Below are 23360 nucleotides of genomic sequence, written 5' to 3'. Positions count from 1 at the left end.
AAAATCCAGCTGTTTAGTAACAATGCTCAAAAGAGAACCTGCCCTAGGAGGTGCCTTCCAGTCGTTCACCCTGATTCATTACTGCTGCAGCATCACCAATTGTGCTACAAACACTGTAATATAAAAAAAAAGAGAACCCCTCACCCTCAAAAGAAGCCCAAAATTGCCTCCAGTTCCTGTCTTCTGGACAACTCTGTTGTAAAGGGCCATGGCTGAACGCTAGCAGCAGCAAGCAAAAACAGTTTTTAACTTGGAAATTTTCTGCACTGTTGAGTTTTCTAAAGCAGCACAAGCCAGTTCTTTGCTAGAAGTTCTTTACTGGTTCTATCCTTAAGATTTCCACATGGCTTTTACACCATCCATTAATTTAACCTCTCCTCAAGATTGCTAACCTCACCAGATTATATTTAAAACTGCTTCTGAGCAATGTATAATCTACAGCTTGTAAAACACGAGTAATAGGACATGCAATGACTCCCAATGCAAAAACACAGCGGAGTAAAGGGTGGGAGCCCCAAAGGCTTGACAAGGTTTTCATTATGAAACAGCAACACAAAGAATCAAGAACTAACACAGTTTCTGCATTCCAATAATACACAGGAAAGAGACCTGAGTGCCAGAACAGCTACTGCTCCTCATCCAGTCCTCAAAGTGTGAAATACTCAAAGGGCTGCTGCTCTCTTGAGCTTCCAATTTAATCAAATGTAGGACCCACCAAGAGATTTGTTTCACTTCTTATGTGCACAGCAGCTGGAGGAGGTTTAGAAAGAGCCTCAGAAAGGAAAGACTGCTGGAGATTAGTGCTGCAGAAAGCAGCTCGGCAGTGCAAGGGCTCCAAATAATCTGCACGCATTTCACTGTCTTGGTTAGCAATAACTTTAATTGCCAAAAAGAAACTGAATGTTCATCTGGATTGCTCTACATGATCTCTACTGCAGATCATCCAAGCTGATGGGGTCACTCACATACATAAGTCAAACCTGTATGTAAACTTTTGGTGGGCCTTAGTATAATAACATACTACAGAGGAAGTTAAATATGTTTCAGAAGGTTATGCATATTTTTCAAGCCCTTTCAGTTAAAGGACAAGAGTCACCATCAATTCTAAACTACAGTCAAACAAGCATTCATTGTATCCCAAAAGGAGAGCTTCTTTCAGAGATATTTTTAGCAAAAGGAAATTAAGTGAAATTAGCTAGTTCTGCCAACTACTTCCATTTTCCAATGCTGTTCAAACTGACTTCCTGTCAATATTAATTGACATAAAAACATTTAACTATTATGTTGTGGAGAACTTGGAAAATTTAATAAGACTCTTGCTTGGCACAGTATGTGAGGGGAAAAATAACGTTTAAAGAAGTTAAGGAAAATAATCTCTTCCCTGTTCTGAGTATTACTTTTTAAAAGTAAAATATTTGTAAATAGCTATAAATAACCAACTTCAGAGTTTTGATCCACTCCTCCTGATGTCTGGTAAACATAAACCAGATGCATTTCATTTTTTCTGTCATCTGAAACTGATGAAATTTCAGAAACAGAAGCAACTTAAGCCTAAACTGTATCACCTTCCTTACTGTGTGGAAAAGAGGAACACATTTACCTTGTAAATTTTAATGAATTGTTTAAAATATGTAAAAGTAATTGAAAAGATATTTCGGTTTTTCTGAGCAATACAACCTAAAACATTTATGCAACACATGCTTTATTAAAAGTGCGGTAATGTAGGAACATTTTGCAGTTCTAGGAATAACACTACACTAATCAGTGCAATTTGGCAATATAAATACCAATGCTTCCTGGTCACTATCTAACACAATATGAGGCTTGAGATAAAGGATTTCAGCCAACTGCTATTCAAGTAAGGCTGTAAAAACCTTAACTGTCTCCTACCCACTACTGCAAAGCAGTGGGACCCCCAGAACAGGCTCTTCCCTGCATGAAACACTCGCAGCAGTCCCTCACTTCCCAGAGGATGCCTTCAAGTGTCTTGTGACTTGTAATTATGTGAAAGTTTCCTGTGAGTTCACAGAGATGGCTTGAAGAAGAAATTGTTAACTGAAATAAAGAGTCTCCCACAGCTGAAACATTTCCCTCTCAAGTGAGGAGGCTAACCAACAGCAGGATTCTCTGCCAAAGGAAAATCATTGTGGCACGTCATCTTACAAAATGGTCACTTTACAGCTCCACCTAAACCTTTACTGGTTCCCCTTCTGTGTTTCAGGAGCCAAACCAGGCACTTCAAACCATAAACATTTCTGATATTCTAAGCATGTGATATCTAAGGCATCATTTCCACTGAAGTGTAACATATTACACTCAACTGTAACAGAATTTTACTTCTGTAATGTAGCAAGAGACATACAGGCCTGCATTTTAAAAGAAATTTTTTTACTACATATACAACTTTTTATCACAGTAGGAATTTTTTTTTTCTCCTTATTCTGTGTTTGTACTAAACCTAACCCCCACCATGGCTAGGGCTTTTCAACATAAAAAACAGTGGAGGATCATTCCAAATGCAAAAAAATTTTAATAAGGAATCAGCTCCTACTTGACACTCTGAAGTAAGCAAAAAATTATTCTACTACATAATAATAAATAAAATGTTCTGAGATTGCAATTCTGATCTAGGTATTTCTGATTAGTCAGCCCTAAGTGATTCTTAACAACAAGGCAGAGTTCAAATGCTATCTGGTAATTGCAGCAACACCTCTTCACAAACAAACACACACCAAAAAAAAATCTACCTTGTTAAAATTATTTACCTTTTAATTAGAGCAGCATGGGATACATCAAAAACATTTCATATCCCAGCACACCACATCAATAAGCAATGGATGAAATTTAAAGCTTAGCCCAAGTGGCTACAATGAATTTCCATTTCATTTCATACCACATATGCAAAAAAAAAAAAGCCAACCCAAAAAAACCTCAACCATCATAGTCACTACTTTCATTTGGAAACCCAAACAGCTTAAGCCAACAAGTCACTTGCAAACAAAGCACATTCTCTCCTACAATTTGCTAGCTTCAAACATCTGAGCTACAGAGTTTTCATCTGTGTAAGTGCATTTCAGCTTCTGCCACTGCAGCCACGACAGAGCAGCTGGGAGCAAACTGCTGAATCAGTCACCAGCGGCTGCACAGCTCCTCTAAACACAAAACCTCACCCAGAGGTACAGAGACAGCAAGGGAACAACCAGCCATCACTCCACCAGAGATCAAAAACAGCAGCATCTATCTCAACAAAAGCAGTGCTCCTGAAATATGCCAGCTAGACAGCTTCTCTTCTTTGGGAAGAAACCTGTTATTCCAGAGTACAGGGTGCTCAATGGCAGCAGGGCAATACTGTCATGGTGCCAGCTACCCTGGTTGGCTTGTTCGATAGAAAAGGCTGACCATTAAATTCATCTCAGTTCTCTGAGTGGATGGCCAGCAGATGGTAGTTCACAGGCTACCAATTCAGCCTGATCTCAACACCCCAGGATGTGACACAGCTTTCACCCTAATCCCCTCTCACGCTGAGGGAGCGGCTTGTTCACTGCAGGCACAGCCTGAGCCTGTGGAGCTGGGCAAGGAGGAGGCCTGGGCCCTGACAGCCTCCAAGCCCTTCAGAACATCTTCATCTGCCACAGGCCTGCAGCCAAGAGCATCTCAACTGTTTGCTGCCTCCACGGCTGCCAAACAGCCGAGCGGAACCCAGCCTCGCATTCCAGCAAAACCTGGGGCCGAGGGAATGATGGAGCAAACCTCAGCCCAAGGGGGCAACAACTGCTTTTAGACCACCTCTAAGGGCTTCCTTATGCTTCACTGTGGTGCCTTAAACCTGCAAACATGTCTGTAACTATGGGCACCTAATTATAAACCTATGTGCAGTTACACCTGGAGTAACTATGAATAAGCAAGTGAGTTTGTAAAGATTTTGAAGGTTGATCATTGTGTGCTTGCAGAACCAGGCAGATCTCCCAGGACACCCTGTAGAAGGGGCTAACAGCAGGCCTGTTAGCTAAAGGAGCGAGAAGAAGCTGAGAAGTAAGAAGAAGCTGATAAGGAGCTTTCTCCAAGGCTGTAACCAAGGAGATCGAGAGAAGAAAGATAAGAGCACTTTGCAGCTGGATGAAGCATTTTTAGAAAGTTAGGTGAAGTCACTATAACTTTTCACCAATAGCATGGTATTGACTTATTGTGGCCAATAGTTAAAGTAGAAGAAGGGTAAACAATTGGAAAGTGTATAAAAGATCAGCCATGCTCACTAATAAAGTGCTGCCAACTGAGACTGCTTGTGGTCTCTGCTTTTGTCATAACCACCTCGACAACACCCCATCCCAGCTTCTGACACAACCATGCCCTTCCAGGGCAAATGGGCAGGCACATGGACACACTGCTGGGTTTGAAGCTTTGGAATCCATCTTTTCACTCACTGGTCACCAGCTTTGCTGCTCTCTGGAAGCATTTCCCTGCACTAAGTGCCAGGTCACATACCAAAGTCCAGAGCAGTCGGGACAAAAAGGCTCCACACTTGCAGACAGAAAGTCACCCACGTCTTAAGTTCCTAGGAGGTAGAAATAATCTTTAGTGCCCTGACTTTGAACTCACCTAGCAAGCACAAAAATATACATACTGTGATTCATTCTGTGTGCTCCAACATTATTTTTATGAAGCACTCTCTCTTCTTCTTTGCAGGAACAAAAACCCACTAGTTTTTTGGCCAAGTTATAAAATACCATTGCATATTTTTGCAAAACAGACTCCAAGAGCAAAGAATTCTGCTAACTCCATGGAGCAGCTTATTTTAATATGTAAAAAGGTACTTTCTACATGTGTGGCCCCCCAGCATGTACCTTTTGAGCTGCATGCCTCCATTTCCATGGCAACTCACTTTATCAGCAGGCTGTGTAATCCTGCATAATATATGAAATTTGAAAATCCTAACTTTCTAGATGAAACAAATTTCCAGGATTTAGTGCAGGTTCTAATATCTCTTAAAAGGGTCATTCTAAATGGATTTGCCAATCTAGGAAAACCCAGTTCTTGTTTTTGTGACCCTACAACTTCTCTATCTATAGTGGCATACAACCTTCTACAAGAGCAAGCACTCCCAATCCACCCAATACCCTCCTCTGAATAAAGATCAGCAAAAACTTAATTTCCAATATAAAACAATTTTTCACTATTACCACGACACAGCATCCAGACACAACTATTCAGATCCCTCAACAGCTCCTATAAACAACCTGCCACGCACTGTTTTGTTACCAATTTGACAGAAAATGGCACTGGTCCCACCAAAGGTGATGATACAAACTACAAACCAGCATAAAATATTTTTCATTCATTCATCATTTCCTCTGAGCAATAAAAACAACTTATCAAAACAAAACCTACTCAAAAGGAGACTCAAACATGAATTACAAGCAAGAGAGAAAGTAAACACACAAAGCAACAGCAGAGTAACATATTATCTACCAATTATCTACATTACCAACAAATTAAGTTGTGTTGATCCTACAGAGATTGGGACAAAGAGCACACAAAACCCCATCACAGCTAAACAAAAACAATTACACTCTAGGGTAGCATCCCACCCTGGCCCCTAAGAGCAACACAGGATTATCTACCAAAAATCTTGTTTATTGTGGCAGTTCTCTGTTTATTTATCTCTGAATTTGACACAGTACGTTTGCTCAGCTTCTTCAACATGCTTTTCTGTAATAATCATGACAATTTCACAAAGTTCAGTGCTGGATGATGATTATCAGTCCCTCAAATTTTCTGGCCATAACTAGTGACTTTTATGTCACTGAATCCTTTTGCAGAGGAACACTATGCCAAAAAAAAAAAGAAACCAAAAAACTATCTAAAAACAACTTAAGATGTGGTTTTAACACAATTTTGTACACGAAAAGGAGCAACAACTCTTTACCTTCTATGTTCTAGCAGAAAAAGCCAGAAAAACTACATTATTGCAGCTCAGCACTGAACAATATCTGGCCTCTCTTCAATTTTTTATTGTTTTTAGCTAAAAGTATTTGCAGTTCTTGATCTTCAGTTAAGATGACAAAAGCCTGGACATATTTGTTTTCTTGAACACCTAGTTTAAATATAACTAATGCATTGAAAAGGAAATCTGCAGTAACATTTACTTTTCAACTAGCATTGTGAGTTTGGAAGACATAGAAGTGTCTGTCAAAGTCCAAAAAAATACTTTACCCACAAGTTGCCAATTACACATCTCCTCACCCTTAAAATCATTAACATATTTTGGATATGATCAGTTCTTAGAAAACATCTAGCTCTTTGAACAGATCAGCATTCTTTTCAAAGAAAAGATAACAACCACAATCAGCATCAAATTTGCTCTAAGCGTAACTTTCTACTTCAATACAACTAAATTAAATAAAATTTCTTTGCAAACTGCACAATGATCAGCTAGTATTGTTTCTTTATGACATTATATTTTCCCAAATTTTTACATTATATATTTAAATATTACAGGAAAGAAAGACAAATGTAGACTGAATGAAAAGTCAAAAAAATCTACACATCTTCCCCCATTACTGCTCAAGCAGTGCTCTTTCTAGTCAGGCTTTTTTGTTTGGTTTTGTAATTTGACTCTTTCAGACAAATGCATCTTACCTGGTGAAAGTAACTGATTCAGGCCAGGTTAATATATATGTGTGTGTGTGAATATATAAATATATAATGTATATATAACATTAGGACAAAGAAATTGCTGTGTTTCAGCTAACTAGATATAAGTTAAAATATTCTCATCTCTTTTCTCCAGCAATCATTTGCCTAAACATGATGTGACCAACCACTTCTGCCATCCAAATACTCAGATGCAAGAACCAGAAACTGTCAAAGAGAAATGCTATTTTCCCTGTGTGCCCACTCCAGCTGGAGTCTCATTTTTTAACTGCTACATTTCTGAGCTTAATTGCATTCTGCCCACTCAGTTTCAACTGGCTTTTGCATTATTCCCTCCCTGCCCTCACCCTCTAATGCTGCATTACTGCACATGGTTAAGCAGATTACCACATTCCAATGGGCACCACATTCCAATGGATCCCATGTTTCTGCACCACTGCCTGGAAAGATGCTCAGCCACAGCTGGAGAAGCCAAAGCAACTCAGAAATACCTCAGGGAACTTCACCAATTAATGGCACCATGGAAATGTAGCCTCATTACACACCCTGAGGAGGTGATGAAGACCAAAATTACTCCCAAGCCTCTTTCAAAGCTTTCAACTGCTTTCCCCCATTGAGCATGACAGAATTAAACCCAAGGACAGAAAGCACTGAAGTGTTACTGAAACAGATGCATTCCAGAGGTGGTTCAGGTGGCCCTGCACCTTTGCCACTACAGCCAGGGCTCTGTGGCAAAGGCTTCTTCAAACACACTGACCTGTACAGAACTTCACCCCTTCAAGCTGACATTTGGCAGCATCTGCCTGCCAGCCCTCAGGAATTTTTGGATTGTTTTGGGGTTGGAGAGAGGGATCTTGAGGGAGCATAAGAATAGAGGGAAAAGGTAAGATAATTTACTTGGTTCAGCTGTTTGCAAGACTGGTAAAAGCACATGGCTTTATTCAAGTTGAAGGTAATCCTAACACCAGTTTCATAACTATGGCAGTTTTTGTTTGCTCTCAGCTGAAACACCCTCCTACTGTCCTCCCCACCTCCCTCTGGGTCACAGCAGCCCCACAGAGGAAAAGCTCCTGCCAGGAGCACAGGCAAGCTGAGAAAGAGGCAGGAGCTGGAGAAGAACAAGGATGGGACAGTGATGGCACAGGTGACAGGCAAGAAGCAGCTGATAAGAAATTTTACATAAGAGAATATCATAGACATAGAAGTCCTGAGAAAATAATCAGTCAACAGGCACCACTCCTGCTCCTACACACTGCCTGGAGAAGGGGTCTTGGAGACTCTGTAGTGATTGGAGGGGTACTGATCACATTCTGACAAGTACGGTCACCTACAGCACTGGAAGCCATCTCATTCACACCACCTTAATTCTGATTGCTTTATAATGAAAATTTAATTTTCATAACTTCTTAGGAGTATTTTTATTTAGCTTTTTACATCTTTTCTTCCCCACTCAACATTGAATGCATTAGCATTACAAAAAATCCAAAAATGACAGCATTTGAATTTATTGCAAGTTCATCCACATTCTTACAGACTCCCAAGATGATCCCAGAGATTTCTTTCCCAGGATAGCAGATGAAAGTGAAACAAACAAGGACAAGAAAGCTCTGTTCACCTTCCTGTTAAAAACCATGAAATGTTCAGACCTACAATGAATTCTCCTCATCCCCACTATCACAGAGCCTGATGCACAAACCCCCTCAGCCCCAGCACTGAACACTATTCTGCTCATAACTTTGAGCCCAATTAAAAGATTATTTCACATATACTAACAATTCTGGAAAACACATGATAAATTGGGTCCTTTCACAGGAACAAGATGTTTTCCTTCAAAAGAAAAAAAAAAGTAAAAAGATCTATGATCCCTTCCAAGCAGATTCTTCAAAATCTGTTCAGATGAGGCATCCTTTTCTTTTCTTCAAAAATAAAAAAAAAACAAACCCCACCACCAAAATGTCTTCAATTACAATTTTCCTAGAAACAGTGAAAAACATGATTTCTGCTTGTCAAAAATCAGCTCAGTGATAGACTCCTAGCACACTTGAAAGGGTTGTGTATTGCAGAACTAGAAAGCAGCAGCAGTGCTAACCTGAAAAAATGTCATGGAAAAATATTTAGATACAATCTGAATAAAACATTGTATAAATATTGCAACAATACCTTTTACCTCACCACTTTCCAAAAAATTAAAAAGATAATGTAAATCCGAAAAAAAATGATAAATAAGCAGGCTAGCTTAGAGCTACACTAAAGTTCACATCACTCTCCTCACAATACGAAAATCAAAATTTACTATATACCTATTTATACTGAGTGACACTTTTGCACCTTACTGGCCTTTAAGACAGAAAACAGATGTCATAAATGTCTAGATAATTCAGCAAGAATTGTCTGTGAGCATTTAAAATGCAACCTTTACAGCAGCTCAGGTACAACAATGTCTCACCAGGCCTGCTGGTCTGCAGATATTTGTGCCCTGCAGAATCTGTTCCCATTGAACAGATGGACCAGAGGATTGCACTGAACTTTACCAGCTGAGAACAGGTGATTCCCTGCACTGGGATTGCCCACAGCTGCTCCTCTCTGACCTGCACAGAGGGGAGGATGCTCTCAGCTCCTTGCAGAGTGACCCTGACCCAAGCCCCAGCTAACAGCTCAACAAAGTGATGGAGCCTTCATTTTTGTACTAATGCACAGGGCAGGAGAGGGGTATTTTAACCACTTAAGTGACATTCACGAGTTGCAGGGGTTGAACCAACTCAGATTAAAAGACAGTGAGTCCTTTTCAAACCAAGAATAATCCAAAAAGTATTAGACATATGCTCAAAGCACTCAGAAAAAAAAAACAGCCTCACAAATTGACTTGAAGGACTGAACAAATTTTAGTATGACAATATGCTCCAGAACAATATGTTCAAAATAAGGTACTATATATATACATATATATATGAACAGTATGAGAATACTAAGAACATATCTGAGGACTTGAGAACAGAGCTCCTGAACAGAAAGAATAAGAAACTGAAACACTGTAGAAACACTGTACCTGGAACTCTAAAAACAAATAAATAAAAATCAGTTTAACAAAGAAGTTGATTAACTAATTTTAACTAATACTTGCTACCTGCTTGTTCCTTTCTCACTCAACCATTCTCAAAATAGTGAAGAAGGAAGAAAAATCACAGGAATGACACTTCCAATAAAAACATGAAGGATGAGAAAAAGAGAGCAAACAGCAGTACAGGTAGAAGAGAGATGAAAACCACCAGCATGCACCTGAAGTGAGACAGGAGCACTGGGTACAGGCTGCAAGGAACTCTGGCAATGTACAGGAATAACCAAAGAGCAGTAGCAGACACACAGGCAGGACACCAGAACTGCCCAAGAAGGATGTGTGGAGCAGGACCTGAAGTGCTGCAAGCCCTGCAACAGGGCACAGCCAGTGCCACCCTCCCAGCCAGGCACAACAAGCCAGAGCTGCTCCTCCATCCCACCACAAGCCTGCTCCATCCCTCCCTCTGCTGCAAGGCAAGAAACATCCAGTTACATGCACTATTTTATTCCTGTCTGGGGCTAAAGGATCAGCACATGTCTGAGGAAACCTCCTCCCCACCAGCCCCCAGCTCCTGTGATTCTTGGGCACAGGGTTGTGCAAACAGGGGCAGCTTCTCTCCCCCACAACTCCTCCTTCCTCCTCCCCTTCTTACATTCTCTGACAATAATTCCTCAAACAGGAGGTGGAGAAGCTGCAATCTGAAGAGCTGAATATCAGTGTGTACTGCACAAATTCCTACCAAACCAAAAGCTTCTGTAATTCCTACAGAGTAGCATAACTAGTCTGACAACTGTCAGTATTAACTTAGTATTGAAGCACACTTAAATGCTATAAACATAAATTAACAATTTTTTAATATACACCAATATACACATTAAATCACTTTATATTAGATCAGCATCATATGAGGATCAAATTCAGACATGATGCAAAGAAGGAAATTTTCATTTTAAATGATTCTTGCTTTCTAAGGCTAAATTTGATCCATGCTTGTGAGGACCAGCAGTTGGAAATATGACTGAGAGAAAAAGGTTTAACCACAGGCTCTGTTTTTGACACACTGTGTGCTGTCCTCTAACTCCTAAAGTCCTCGTGTCAGATCTGTGCAGCTGATACTGTTTCACTGCTCATTTTTCTAATAATCAACTTTTAGCTTATTTTGCAGAGCAAATAACAACACTACCACTAAATCCAGACCAGATGATCCCTGCCAACACTCAGACTCATCACTGTGGGCTGCATTACAGCATGATCTTACACAGCATCATCTTGTTCCTACTTCTAGCATTTATCAATAAATTATTTTGATTCAGGAGCTCTTCATCTCTCTCCAGAAGAATGTGGTTTCTTCAATGGATGTTTCTATGGGGCCACTTCTTCTCATATTTATAAACACACCATAACTGCAAGAATCTGCTAGAAAATTGTCTATGCCCTTCATCCTTTAGCCATACTACCATTGTGTCTAGACAGGACTACAAAATACTATCTAAGAAAAAAAACAGTGTCAAAGTATTTATTGCCCAAATAGCCCTTCCACCTGTCCTTTAGAAATAGGAAGCAAATCATTGCCCTGCAAGGCAGTTCTGGCCTGTGGACTGCTTCCAAGCCATGCTGCCCTGCATGCTCCAACACATTAGTCATGCCTCCATATACAATAAATGAAGTTGCTAATAGAGATACAAAAGGCTGACCGTTAAATAAAAAGGGAGATAACACAGCAAATCCAAATTAGGCTGAAAAAAATACCATCTGTTCCAGTTAAAATATCTTCCTCATCTGTATTATCACCAGGAGCTCTCCATTTGTTATTTATTATTTCTAGATACTGTTTCAAATATTAGAAGGTTTGCATAAAAGTCACATTACTTAATTCAAGTACTATTAGTTGGGAGTGATCCACAAGTGACTTTGGTAAACTTCACAAAGTGCAAAGTAATTGTCCCCCCTCCCTTTATAGGTATATATATATATATATATATATATATACATGCATATACATATATATACATATACATACATATGGATGGATATATAATTATAATGGCATAATAACAACTATTATCAGCATATCAGAACACCTCATACTAAAACGTGACACTTAAGGCAAGTGACCCTTAAATCTAAATAAAAAACTTGACCTAAAAGAATCACTTCTTTGCACTGGCTAATTTCTCTGTTCTGTGATCACCTGTTTAAGCTTTCATTTGTTACTGCTATTCAAGCTGGGATATTTTATTTACACTTGGCTGCAAGCACTAGGCAGTGGTAAAAGCTGCACATTAATAATGATAATAATAATCAAAACCAAGCAGTAGCCTTGGATGAAAAGTGCCCATGATCAGAGGAGGTGAGAAAAAGGGCCATACAACCAGCCTCCCACATCTGACTGACAAGAGAACTTACAGTGCTCACTAGCTGGTAATTAAGAGTTTTGACAGCAAGGAAAATGAGAATCCAAATGAATCCTAAATGCTGTGATTCTGGACTAATCATCTCTGTAATGCATCAATAACTTTATTTTGGAGTACCTACCTGAAAAGCGGTCAAAATCTGGTGAAAAGATTATTTTCATCATAATTCATCCTATTCTATTAATCAGGTTCTGCCCATTTACTTTTGGTAACTGAAGAGCAGCACATTTGTAGTGCATGAATATAAACACACACCTGAAGTGGTTCTGGAAGATCCATCAAAGCAGAACCCCACAAAAGAAAACCTGTTAATTGGTTCCTGAGTTCCTAGCCTCATTTAGTTACAAACCAGGCTATACAACACTGAATTTACATCAAAATTGTAACTAAGATATATCCAGAGCTGTTACTGATCTCACCCTCAACTACTTGAGAAAGTTGCTTACACAGGAAAGAAAACTTAGTCTTGGAAGGTATTTAAGGAGTCTCAGCAGTAATTTTACACTCTGCACCTAGAAACCTTGAAATTCAGTCCATGAGCTTTTACAGCCACATGCAACACAAGCAGAACTTTTTGCTCACATGACAAATCACTGCTCTAGCACTGGAAAAGTGCATGAGAAAGTTCAAACCATTATTAATTTCTATTTAGAAAAAGTAATTTGAAAGTGGCACTCACAAACTTCCCATGCTCTCTCCCCCTACTTTTATTAGAAAACTTTATACCTCTAGACTTGCAAACAGAGTAACTCAATGGTGGAAGCATAGCAGTGACTTGGAAAAAGTTCAGGCATGCACACATACCTGAGTGTGTGCATTAAGATGAATGGAGGCAGGACACCTCACATTACCTCAGGATAAGGGAATACAGACAAGCAGCCCCAGTGAGTACCTTTCATGCTCTCTACACACTTCAGCCTTGCATTAACTTGTTTCTGTGTCGCAAAATAAGACATTTATAGCCAAGATTAAAAAAAATATTCTGGACCATTTCTTTTTGTCAGAAGGTATTTCAACTATTAATTATGTGGTTCAAAGATGAAGAGGGAGCTAAAATCATGTTGTAAAAGTATAAAGCAATGCAAAAATCAGTAGAAGCAGCTCTCAAGGATACTTTTAGATTACCATGGTATACAACTGATCAGCTTATATTAAATACTTCTGAAAGACAGACAGCAAGCTGGCCCAAAGAACCAACAGCATGCAAACTGCGAAAGTCTTCCTGCTAACATAAAGCAGGTTTAAGTGGAAAAAACAAAACAAACCAGTTTCAGTAGACACTGAAAATCACAGGACTGAAAGCTGTGACAAACACAGATTTCTCATTCCAAGACTTTACAGGTTGAGAACAACACAAAGATTTGCCTACAGAGACTGAGGGTGTAAGCCCATTGTTTATATACACCACAAGCTTTGAAGTTGAGAGCATCTTTCTTTTAGTATTCTTAATACAGAGGATCATTAAGAAATAAGAGGTCACATACAGATTACAACCATTTCAGGATCCTTTCAGGCCCCGTGACTACTTGTTACCACACTGTACATTCAAAGATGACACATGCTACTCTCCAAACAAAGATCTCACTGCAGCCATGGGTTTGTGCCCATTTGCCTTTCTCCACCTTCCACTTGGCTGGGAGGAGTGAGGAGTTTGGGGCTGGGATCCACCTCTGTTCCTCAACCATGGTGAGATTGGTGTCTCCAAGCCACATCCTAGGACTGAGTTTCAGCTACCACTGGCTCAAAGGAGGGAAGACAGAGCTATCCCACTGCCATTGCTGCTGGCCAAATTCTCCCCTCTAATTTGTGCCTTAGTTTCTCTAATGCAAAAGGGATAGCACACATCACACATAAAGGCAAGTAAGCTTATTCAAGACTATAAAAGGCTACAAGGTCTTTTTGATCCTGCGACAGCAAATTCAGAAATAACTATGATTTTTCCAGGGCTTCTGAAGCAGAACATCTCACCAAAGGCAAATGCACATCTTGAGATGTGAGCAGCTGCTCCAGAAGAGACAAACTAGTTCCTTGTTCTCCTCTCTCTCTCTCTTTTATTTTTATACAACCTGATTTTGGGGAAAACATTTGGGTTTTCATTACCACAGGAGGGCAGGAGCATGTAACACTCCTGTCGATTTCTTCTTGGAGACAGCAGAACAAACAGTGGGAGCTGGAATGCAGAAAGAGCCAAGTCAGAGACCCGGAGCGTGATGGAAACAGCCCCAGCAGCGGAGTTAACTGCTTGCTAATGAAGGCGTATGCATCCCATCTGCTGACTGCACAAGAGCTGGAATGGTTTCAAAACCAGCCCAAGACAGACATACCATCAAATATGTGATGTGAACGTTGTGATCCATACTCAGAAGTTACCCCACGGATTTTGGCAGGGCCGAGTACAGACCCAGACACACGCACGGGCACTGAGGTACAGGACACGAACAGCGCCCTTGTCACACGTTCACCGTCACTGCCCGGTGAGAACAGGAATCCCTCCAGAGAAATTTGTTTATTCATTAATTCTGATTTCAGGAGAAAGTTCTGGCTTGCACCCAGCAGCTAATTGGTTCAATAAACAGCATCTCAGTTTAGAAGAAGAAAACATGATACTACAGTGAGAACATGTAACTGAAACCTCGATAGCTGGGTATGACTTAGGGCTTCTCCAAAGAGCCGCCCTGCAAACAGATAAATTTTAAAAGACAAGACAAGATACAGCCTAAATGCAAGAAATAACCACAAAGACTGCTCTGAAGACTGCTTATGGGGAAGAGAAAAGAGAAATTACTACTGTGAAAATGTCCCTAATGATGACCTAAAACACAGAAAATAAATTTATGGATGAAATGACATCATGGAGGGAAAAAAAATCCATCTTGCATTTACATTCTGAATTACAACTCACAGGTATAATATTTAAACTTCTGTTCCCTCCTAGCTAGGCCTGTCACACACAATATGCTATAAAGACAGCTGCCAAACAATTTTTTGAGTATTCCAAAAAGCAAATACATAGCCCACTGTGAAAAACAAATATGATTACCTGAAATCTGTGATCATATCTGCACACTGTCAGAGAGTCCAAAAGACCTGAACAGACTTACCAAAACAAAATCTGCTGCACTAACACAAGCTCCCAGGTATTTTCATTTGTGCTATTTACTAATATGAATTTCCCTTTTCATGAAATTGACAATTTTAAATTTAATAAAGCCTATGCAACTGCCAGTATTATAAAGTTCTTTTTAATAAGTAATGGTTTTGGTTTTGTAAGTACTGAACAATAGCCATCAGATCTGAAGAACTATTAGAAAAGTAATTGTCACAATTTAACATATTAACAAGAACATTTGAGCTGAGGTTTCATTTAACCCATACATCCCTTCAATAAGAAATTTGTGCAAATCACTCCAAATTATGCATATTATATATCCTTGGCTTTAGACTCTTTGATTGTACAGTCATTTTCTCTACATGTACCATTTTTAAAAATCATGTACTCTAAGTACTACATCAGAAGAAACAGCAAAATGGGATTTCATGGTAAATCCTTCATATTCTGCTACAATCAGCATTTTGTAGGACTACACAGATGAATTCTCTGTTAGCCCTCCACTTCCTTGTTTAGGAGGCCACTTTTTGCACTATTTCTTTTTATAAAGATCTATTTTTGACTGCAGTGGACTTTTGTTTACATATTAAGCCACCTGATGCCTCCAGGAGACATATAGTTTGCTAGTGAAGTCATTTTCTCTCTGCTGCACACAGTAACTCCATGTAACTACATGCTTCTAAACAGGAGTTGGTATTTGCAGCAATCTGCAAAAGACTCCTGGCCATGAGTTATCCCTTGGAATTAAAAGAAATGCACAGTTCTGCTTTTCTGTAGCAGAGGGGGAAGGGGAATATAACAAAACACAAAACTCCAACACCACAATTTCAGAAACACAACTTCTCATCTAATGAAGAGAATAATGATTGCTCCATTTTTTCTTTGCCTTGGTCAGCTGCAGGTTGATTGGGGGGGGATGTTGAGTTGGAGAGAAGCACTGAGAGAGATTACAAGGTGTTCTTTTTTTAATGAGGATGCAATGATGCTAGATTAGGTCTAACACAAACAAAAAAGAAAGACTGAAGCTAAGAGTCTGAACCTTTCCAAAGCACAATGCACTTTACTCAGCACCTGCAGTTGCACTGAACACAGAGCTTTAGCTAATTATCTATAGATTTACTACAACCTTCACTACTGTGCAATATAAGCTTTAAGTTGTGACACACTGAATAGGTTTCTTTTGTTTATAAAAGAAAAGTCTATGCAACAGTTAAGAAATAGTAAAAAAGAGCTTTTGGGTTTTTTTTGCTCTGAGCTTTTGGGGTTTTTTTGCTCTGTTGTGTTTTTCTGACACAACATGAGTATTTCCTCCCAGGACAATTCTCAATAACCACGATTAATGCCGTGCATTACAAAACAGATTATAATTTTCAGCATCAAAAAAAACTTACAACAGTCAGGGATCTTATTATACAGGAGACTGGACAGTTCACATGGTGCAACTACACACACCACCATTACTGGCAGTCACAGCACAGAAGCCTCATAACAAAGAGAAAGCAAAATCCCCTATTTGCCAAGATTTAAATGGCTGGGGCACAGGCAAGAGAAAGGAAAAGGAAAAGGGAGAAATCTGACTCCCCACAATCATTGCTGCACCTCAGCTACAAACAAATATCAGGCCCTGGTTGTTTTGGCTGCCAGTCAGGTATTTCTTCATAAAAGTAATAAATATACTTACTTTTCTTCCCAGTCAAGACAACATGCCAGACCAATGGATTGTTCTGACCATTCAAGCTGTCATGAAATAACTCTTCAACTTCTGATTTATTACTAATTCCTATTAGTATGGATACATTGAAAACACAGATCTAAATACAACTGCAAATCCTGAGGTGATTTTGCCATATTTCTTGATGTACTAAACCAACATTATCTGTAATATCTAATAGATAATTAAAATCATATATATCTGTACATTAAGTATAGATGCACTATAGCTTAGTGTCCACAGGTATTGGGGTTTCAATACTATTTTTATGCTTTCACCTAACATTATTTAACCTTGCATTTTCATGCCCATCACTATAGTTATTCTAAACTTCTAATAGACACAATTTTTTGACAGGATAAGTGTTAAAAGTACTGTATTATAATAATACATATGCTGTTTGCAGCACTACACAGAATACTTCATATGCAAGTGAATCATCCATCACCATATAGAAGTCCTAAGTAAATTCAGGATTCCTAAAATGCTATCAGTTACTGTTTCAGAAAACACTTTCTGTAATTTTAATTCTTACAACAAACTCATTCTGCATATCCTTAACCTGAATAACTCATACTGCTTTAATATGTGTGCAAACAAGTGGAAGAGTGACAAGCTACTAACATCAGATGTGATTTAAACATACCTTTCTTGCTGCAGTTTTCACACACTAAAACACATAAAACAGAGTGAACCCTAGGATTAAAACAGATTAGCCAAAAAATAGAAATACTAGTTTCATGTACTACCATTCCCAAAATCTGACACATTGCATCAATAACATGTCTATAGCCACAAGAAAAGCTGCACTCTCTGATGATTTTAAAAAGTCTCTGTGCATCTATTAATCACTAAGAGTCAAGTACGTGATACTAATCACTGTTCTGCTTAACAACTCTGTAAAGCAAACTTTTGACAGACAGGTGATGGCAATCTGCCACCGGTTCCCAAAAAGAGTGTCTGCTTTCAGTCACATCCCTGTATCGACACTTTCAGTAAGTCAACAAATGTTTCAGCACCAAAACAACAGTGGCACAACGTTTCACATTCCTTATGTAGGAAATATTCTCACAGACCTCCATAGGATTTCTGGAATTAATGCAAAACAAAACCTCAAGCAAACATGTTTTGCAACCCCAAATATAGTGAGTTTAGAAATAGTTGGTGAAAAACTGCTAAAGCTTGAAATTTTTTTGCCTCCAAGTGCATGTATCAACCTGTGGGCTGAAAGGAGTGGGAGACTAGAACATAGCTAAGTTAAAATTGCACCTCATCACAAACAAGCCTCACTATTTAATAGGGATGCACTTCAGAACCCCTCTCCAAAGCAATACCAACCACGAACAAGATCTGTGCTACAGAAAGAACCTATTTTAAAGCCCAGCAGTCAAAGCAGTGAGTGAATTGAGATGTGCTGCAATATTTATGCAGCCATTCTAATGCAAATGCGGAAGGTATTAGAAAGGCGATTTGCATTGGTGCACAGCCCCTTCAGTCAGCGCACAATGCCGACAGAAAGAACAATTAGGATGCACGCATAACAAAAAGCCTCCGACCACAGGGTGGGCAGGTCCACTGAACCGGATACAATATCTACGGGATCCACAGGGCTCCATGGAAATCCTGCCTGCTGGATCGCAGCGCGCCTCGGGCTCACACCCGGAATGTGAAGCGTCCCTGGGCACAAAAGCGCGGAGATGATGAGCACAGCAAAGGTGAGAACAAGCTACAGCCAACTCCATGCGGGCACCAGCCTCGCGTCTCACTAGAGAGCACAGCTCGGTCCCAAGGGCTGCTCCTCCCGGCAAAACCCCCCACCGCTGGCACACAGCAGCAAACTTTCAACTTGGCTCAAAAATAGTACATAAAAATCGGGGACCTACTTTCCTGTGGCAAAAAAAAAAAACCAAAACTCTCTCCAGCACTGATTGAGTCAGGTGTGCAAACCAGGATCTAATGCACATCCACTCTGAGAACAGACTGTGCTTTTGTAGAGAAAGCAAAAAGGAAACTAATAGACTTAAGTATTCACCTTTTTTTTTTTTACAACATGTACACCTTAATGTAAAACAATACTAAAACAACCAAGTATACAGGCAAGCCAGATTGTTTTAAAAAGTTCTTTGACCATGCATCCTAGTATTTATCTACACCAATTCACAGCCTCTTAATATATCCTCACAGCAGTCAGCATGTCTGCAATTATATGATGGGCTCTCTCATTTCTCTTGTAGAGCAATACAGATAAAGAACCTCTTAAACTGCGACAATCTTAAAACAGTCTAAAATCACCACACGGCACAAACTCACTTTTTTTAAAGAAATTATAAACTGTCCATAATTTCTATAAAAAAGGATACATTACCTGGAGTTTAACGATGGGAAAAAAAAATCTTAGTAATTAAAATTCCCTTTTCATCCAGAGACCTGGATATCCTAAAAACGCCGTTATTGAACCAAATTTGATGTTAGAGAATTGCCAGATTTATAATAGTACGTGATGAGTATTTCGCAACAGAGTCAAGGCAAAGCAATGCAGCAAAAAACAAGCGAATTAAGGTCAATGGCTAATACAGCAAACATTACCTTGCTTATTATATCAACCTGTTACATTTTATCCATTTTGTAACACAGCAAGACCAGACCACTGTATGAAACAGACTAGACCACATCGGCCAGTACAGTTTCCAGAAAACGAGAGTTCTTTTTATCTGTACCATCAGTTGTAACTGGCTTTTAAATCTTCTCTACTGCATCCTCCCCAGCCCTCTCTCACACACACAAACCCACCAAAAAGAAAAGCGAGAGGCAGAAATATCTCTTCTGAGATGCAGTTGCAAGCAGTAAAAATAAATACAAGGTATTACGACAACAGAGCGAGAAGCAAGCTTCACTTCAATTAAAAGAGCAGCCACTGAAAAATAAAATCCAAAGCAATGAGCCTCGAAGTGTTCCGGGTGGGAGATGCCACTGGCCGCGCTGAACGGGAGGGTATGGCGGGCTGGACATGAGGACATGGCAGCAGCTTTTCCTGCACCCAGGAACAGCACAGATACCCCAAACCCAGGCGCTGGGGAGGGCAGGGGCAAGGTGGGCACCAGGGACAGCCTTCCCAGGGGCCGTGGTGGGACACGGGAAGGGACAACGCTGCCTTCCCCTCCTGTGCACAGAAGTTTTCATCTTTCCTCAGACACGAAGGAGAACCTGCTCCTACAGAGACATGGCTCCTTCCTAGCACCCACCCAAATTCTCCACAGCGGTGTTTTGGAACCACTGAGGTCTCTTAAGGCAGTTTTATTTCCTTGCTACCATACCAAACCCTCCCAAAACAGAGCTTTGTTATTTACTGCATTTCCTCAGCCCTGTGAAGAAGGGATCACAGAATGTGATCCTTATTTCAAACGTGCAGAAGATGCTTTGACAGCCCTAATTCAATTACCATGCATGAGCACCGTGCCCACACACGAGCACGTACATCCACCTATTTCACGGGTGCTGGACACAGCTGCCGGCTCAGGGTGACAAGCCAGGACTGCCACACACACGCTGCTCCAGCAGAAACATGCTTTTCTAGAAAGCCACAGCCAAGTCACAATCAATCCAAGGGGTTCCTAAAAGGCACACGCACAGCAGTGATCTTCCGAGCAATTAATCTCTGTGCACGGGCTAACGGCGCGGGGAGACAGCTGGAGAAAATGTTCCTCGTCTGAAGGAATCCCTTCAATCACACAGAATTCCTGGAGGAGAATACACCCGTCAGTGCGATTAAAGTGTCAACATAACAAAGGAACGCCCCTCCCAGCACCTCCTGCCTTACAGATATGCCATGCTGGAAAGGAAAAACTACACCAGGAAAAACTACACCGGGAACTGCAGCTACTCACAACCAGAACTGCTCATGGACCCTCCCTTGCCATCACCGCAAACAAAAACCGCTGAGGATTGTTTCTAGAAAGAGCACACAGAGGGATGTGGAAGAAGACAGCATCCTCTTTGAGGATCCCTCAGTATTCCTCAAAGGAAGGCTGTGGACACAAGGAGAGCTTTGTCTGGAATCATCTTTGTGCATTACAAGGTTACATATAAAATTAGTTTTTGCCTAATATACATGCTTTGCCTTGCCACACGTACAGAAATGCTGATGGCCGACAAACAGCCTCAAATTAAAGGAACACGGCTTCAAATGAGGAAAATTATCTCCCATTTTACTCATCCAGAGCAAGGAATAATTACATAGAAAACAAAATAGTGAAATCCAAAACATTCAAGGGGAATTAAGATGATAAGGGTGTTACTAAAATTAAAATGTATGCACAGTAGTGTAATAACAAATTCAAAAGATACTGTAAATCTTTCCCAAAACCAGATTAAGTTTATATCAAGATCACCATACAACATATGCCTGAAATATGGCTGTAAATAATCATGATTTAATTTGACCACCACCTACTTTAAGCCCTTGATTTTATAAAGAGAAGTATAACATAATGATAAGTGATTAAAAAAAAACAACAACAAACCAACACACACAGTTTAGGAGGTAAAAAGAACAATATATAAGGTCAAACATGCAAACAAGAAACAGTAGAAAATTAAGATCCCAAAAGTGATTACCAAAACCATCTCAACTTCTATTCTGACAGACAAAAAAATCTTAACCAAATACTGCAGCAACGACAATACACACAAATACAACTCCTTGATCATTAATATTCTGCCTCAAAAGTCTGCACATGTGCAAAACTCAATGCTTCCACAGTCCCATCTCAAAAACACAACTTACAGATTACCAGTACTATTTCAGCACTTCACAATTGTTTTCTCACACACGGTGACGTTTTATTCCGTGTCCATACCTGCTCCTAAATAGGATGGACAAGTGAAGCAGCAACACAGTTTCACCAAACTTCAGTTCTGCTGAATTGCTGTGCAGCTCACGCCCAGTCGCAATTTTAGTCAAGGCGGCCGTTCACCTTACTAAGGTTACTACAGCTTTTGGAGCATTTCCTAGGGAAAGACACGAACAGCTCGGTGAAGACGCCTTCTACAGCCACAAATATACGCGGGAAGCTGTCACACCGCTTTTCTCTGTCACACCTCTCTGTTTTAAATACCGGGAAAATCACCTGGCTAGACAGGAAGGCGACGACTTTTGAAACGAGGTTCTGTCTCTGTGGCTCCATCAGAACTGCCACAATAAATACATGGGGTGAAACAGGAAAAGAGCCTCACGCCTATGCGAGAGGGTGGGGGACGCACTGACACGGGCAGAGGCAGCGCTAATCATTACCCGCACGCCGGTAATCATTACCCGGAGCGCCGCCGCCACTACACACACGCCAGATCGCTTCAATTTCTCCGTGCCAGCTCCCGGCACCGAGAGCTGGCGCCGAGGAGAAGAGGTGAGGCTGTAAGACGGAGCTTCCTCCTTTCTTTTTATTGTTATTGTTGTTGTTGTTGTTGTGGCGGTCGCTGCCATCGCCCGGCAGTCCCTCGGCCGAGCCCCCCGGGGGCGATGGCCGCCCCCGGCCCGGCCCGTTCCGCCCCACCTGCGCCGGGCCCCGCGGACCGGGCGGGGCAGCCCCGCCGGGGCGGGCACGGGCTCCCCGCCGGCCGCCCGACCGCCCCCACCTGCGCCCCGGCCCTCCCCGCCTTTGTGCCCGCGGCCTCCCGCCGCCCCCGGCCGCCGCCCGCTGTCAGCCGCCGCCCGGCCGAGCCCCCCGGCCCGCCCGCCCCGTACCGTGCGGCTCCGCCATCCTCCCGCGGCGCGCTCGGCACCCGCTCCGCGCCCGGCCCTGCCCTGCCGGCCACCGTCTGTGCGCACCGAGCCGTCACGGGACCGCCCGCCCACGGCCCTCCCGCGGCTCTCGGGGCGGGCCCGCCGAGCGCGGACACCGAGCGCTTCCAGGTTACGGCGGAAGCGCCGCGTTGCCCGTGGCGACGGCGGGAGCGGGGCCGTGCGGGGCCGTGCGGGGCCGTGAGGGCCGGAGCCCGGGCCGGCTCCCCGCGGGGCTCGGCACGGCTCCCCTGCGCTGTCCCATGGCGGTCCCCGGGTGGGTGCCCGGCCCCGCAGACCCCGCTGAAAGCTGCCGTCGGGCCAGCGCTGCCGGGATGTACCCGGCGTGGAGGGCAGCCCGTAACTCGGTCGGTGACCCAGTGCCGTTCACTGAAGTGTTACAGCAAACAGGAGGTGTTTTCCTGCCGTTCCAACAGCTGCTGGCGAGCTGGCCCCAGCGCAGCCGGGACCGGGAGTTCTGGAGGGATGGCTGCTGTGGAGCGGCTCTCCTCAGTGCTGGACGCTCAGGGCACAGCTCCTGCTGCAAGGCGCCTTCAGCCGCTGAGACTCCGCCAAAGAAATGGGCACGGGCACCGCGACATCCCCGTGTCTCCTTTTGCCACAAAATCGGGACTATCCGCAGC

The 23360-nt window shown here is 41.7% G+C and overlaps 1 protein-coding gene across 2 annotated transcripts in view; it reads right to left on the bottom strand.

Annotated features, from left to right (window-relative positions):
- SHOC2 (SHOC2 leucine rich repeat scaffold protein) overlaps positions 1-22769 on the bottom strand; it is a 61524-nt gene extending 38755 nt beyond the window's left edge. Inside the window, exon 1 of one of the 2 annotated variants that reach the window (XM_058029111.1) lies at positions 22681-22769. The gene's annotated coding sequence lies outside the window, so the exon portion shown is untranslated. Of the gene's footprint in view, positions 1-21796; positions 21893-22680 lie in introns of those variants that run through there. The other variant, XM_058029113.1, reaches the window with a different exon arrangement.
- Between the last annotated feature and the right edge of the window lie 591 nt (positions 22770-23360).

Source organism: Melospiza georgiana, chromosome 8, assembly GCF_028018845.1.
Source record: "Melospiza georgiana isolate bMelGeo1 chromosome 8, bMelGeo1.pri, whole genome shotgun sequence".
Classification (NCBI taxonomy): Eukaryota; Metazoa; Chordata; class Aves; order Passeriformes; family Passerellidae; genus Melospiza; species Melospiza georgiana.
Note: the sequence above shows the minus strand (reverse complement) of the source record. Positions and strands in the feature narration are given on the sequence as shown.